General features: G+C 28.7%; 1 non-coding gene across 1 annotated transcript; it reads left to right on the plus strand.

Annotated features, from left to right (window-relative positions):
* Nucleotides 1-834: 834 nt before the first annotated feature.
* LOC142552433 (small nucleolar RNA R71) lies at nucleotides 835-943 on the plus strand. The gene has a single exon (XR_012821765.1). It is a non-coding gene; the product is annotated as a small nucleolar RNA R71 (small nucleolar RNA).
* The last annotated feature ends 2,460 nt before the right edge of the window (nucleotides 944-3,403 follow it).

Below are 3,403 nucleotides of genomic sequence, written 5' to 3' on the forward strand. Positions count from 1 at the left end.
CCACTTCTAAGGGTAATAACAGATTTTATTTGACTAATTTGTTTATTTTTTAATTCTTGATTTTGATTTTTAGGATTAGGTTGAGGTTGAGATGAAAATTTTCCTTTTTCATTAATATTAAGTGCAGATGCAAATTTTGCAAGAGTTTCTTTCAAATCACTCATAGATTGACCGTTTTGAATATTGATAGACTCTTGCTTTTGGATAAATGCATGAATTACATCTTCAAAGTTTTTTTCTTGGATGTGTAACTTAAGGAATATAACCTTGATGATTTTGGTTATTTTGAAAATATTGTTGTGAGGGTTGTGCATTATTATCATTCCTCCAACTAAAATTAGGATGATTTTTCCATCCAAGATTACATGATTGTGAAAAAGGATCTAATATTGGTTTTTTATAATTGTTAACATAATTTGCTTGTTCATGGAGACATTCTTTAAATGAAGGTAATATTGGACAATCTTTTGTAGAATGATCATGTGTATCACATATATGACAAACAATTTCTTGAATACTTTTTAATTGATCACTCCTTTTCATTTCTAATGACTCAATTTTTCTTGCTAAAGATGCAAGTTTATCTTGAATATCTGTATCGTCTTTAAGATTATAGATACCACCCCATTTGTTGAATTATTGATTTTAATTGTTGGTGGTTCAATTGTGCCTATATTATCCCAATTTTGAGCATTTTCTGCTAATGAATCCAAATACTCCATAGCTTCATTTGGGTTTTTATCTTCAAAAGTTCCGTTACACATGAATTCTATCATTTGCCTATCTTTAGGTATAATACCTTCATAAAAGTGAGAAACTATTCTCCATGTTTCAAAACCATGATGTGGGCATGTATTAAGTAATTCTTTATATCTATCCCAACATTGATAAAATGTTTCTCCTTGTTTTTGAGAAAAAGTTGTAATTTGTCTTTTGAAAGAGTTTGTTCTATGGGAATGAAAAAACTTTTTGAGAAATTGTTGTTGCATTTCTTCCCATGATCTTATTGAACTTGATCTTAAATTTTGTAGCCATGTTTTAGCTTTATCTTTTAAAGAAAAAGGGAAAAGCTTTAATCGAACTATATCCATGCTACAATTTTGATCATTATAAGTGTTACAAACTTCCTCAAATTCTCTTAGATATAAATATGGATTTTCAGAATCTAAGCCATGAAAATTTGGTAAAAGTTGAATAATTTGAGGTTTAAAGTTGAAAGTAGATGCATCAGGAGGAAAAATTAAACAAGATGGGGCACTAGTTCTAATAGGATTCATATGGTGCCTAAGTGTTCTTAATTGATCATGTTCTTGATTATTATTATTATTATTATTATTATTATTATTATTATTATCTTGATTATTTGAATTATCATCCATGTTTAAATTATTTTCAGATACTCGAATAAGTCCACCACTTTTTTTACGACTCCAAATACTCATACAAGTAAAAATAACACAATACTTATAAATAACACATAAATAACAAATATAAACTTAATTTATACCTCCCCGGCAACGGCGCCAAAAACTTGCTACTACTTAAATTATATTCACCCAAGTGTAGGTTGTCTGCAAGTAATATATTTCGTGAGTACGAGATCAATCCACAGAGATGTTATTTTTAGTTTAAATTTATTAATTTATAAATTACCAAATTCAAAAATGAAGTTTACAAATTATAAATTTTGTCAAGGCTCAAGGTTTTATTCTTGGTTTATGTAATATTGTTTAACTAAAATTAAACAAAGGAAACCACCATAAATAATGGTTCCTAGAAAAATTAAATAATTAAACACACATATAATATAATATAGTTCCCACTATAGAAAATACCGAATTAACCGATATTTTATATATGGTACCTATGATTATATATATAACTATATAAATATATAATTGCATACAGTAAATGTTAAATTAAATTATTATATTTCATTTAGAACAACCGGCAGAGCCACGCTATTGCCTAAATGAAATATAAGATTTAATAAGTTAGTTGCGATAAAGTAAAAGTTAGTTGCGGGAAAGTAAAAGTTAAATGAAAAAAAATAAAAGTTAGTTGCGATAAAGTAAAAGTTAGTTTCAGTAAAGTAAAAGTTAGATGCGAAAAATAAAAGATAATTGCGATAAAGTAAATGTTAGATTGTTAGATGTTAGTATTAAATCATAATATTGCATTTAGAACAACCGGCAGAGCCACGCTATCGTCTAAATGAATATATGATATAATTATATAAATATATATAATATAACAATAATAATAATTGATAAAATATTTATTGTATCAAAATTAAACAACAAATCAAGATAACCACTTCAATGGTATCAAGCATTTGATGTAAATTGATAACAACAAATAATTCATTTTTATACCTACAATAAAAAGAAGTTAGTTTATTGAAATGAAATAAAGAAAGAATATACAAAATATAAACAATCTTACTTCACCAAGAATTCATCCTCTTCACCTTGACATAATATATTAGCTTGCCATGAGCTTACTTTTGATCAACACTAAAATCATCACTCATAGTTAAGAAAATGAAAGAAAAAATATTGTAACTTAGAACTTTGATACACACTCACACTATATTTTACAATGAGATAGAATGATTCTCAAGCTAGCACAATGCCTCTATTTATAGGCCAAATGAGAGAAAGGGTCAAAAATTTTAATAATGCCATGTAGTTGTAATACTAGTTTTTGTCTCCTCAAACTTCAATTCCATGGCCCTTCTTTCAATGCTATGTTCCACGACTTTAAGCACCGAATTTGACTTGGCTCAAAATAAAAAACATGTAGGGAATTGTCTGTAGATGAATTTGGCCACTTGATTCACCTCATTTGGTTAAATATTGAATTATTTGTGATTTTTTTACTATAAGCTGGTCATAGTAAAAGTAAATATGTCCTCCTTTTGATATTTGCACAATCGCAGATACTAGTCTCAAACTCGAGTGGCCTATATCCTTCTTAGCGACGGCTGAATCGACTAGGAACTGTTTAGAATATATAGTATTCTAAATATGAGTTTCATGATACTCATCATATGAGCATATCATATTATTTCTATTATTTGTATATTCAAGGACTTTATCTATGAAATTAGCATGAGTATACAGATAAAGATGTGCCAAAACAATAATTTCAAATATTATTAAAATAAATATTGTTTATACATAGAGTTTCATTGTGAACACTCGGCCAACATTTGACTCGACGTGCACCTACTCTAACACTATGTACCCATCCTAGGACCTAGAGTAAACCCTTAGAACTCTACTAAACCGGCCTCTACAGCCCTAGCACTTGCAACCTTAAACATGCGCCCCTACAAGACTTAAGCAACCCAAAGCGACGTGCAACCTTTATCGTCCATTTCCAGCCCTCCCACAGCCCA

The sequence above is a fragment of the Primulina tabacum genome, chromosome 7, assembly GCF_025594145.1.
Source record: "Primulina tabacum isolate GXHZ01 chromosome 7, ASM2559414v2, whole genome shotgun sequence".
NCBI lineage: Eukaryota > Viridiplantae > Streptophyta > Magnoliopsida > Lamiales > Gesneriaceae > Primulina > Primulina tabacum.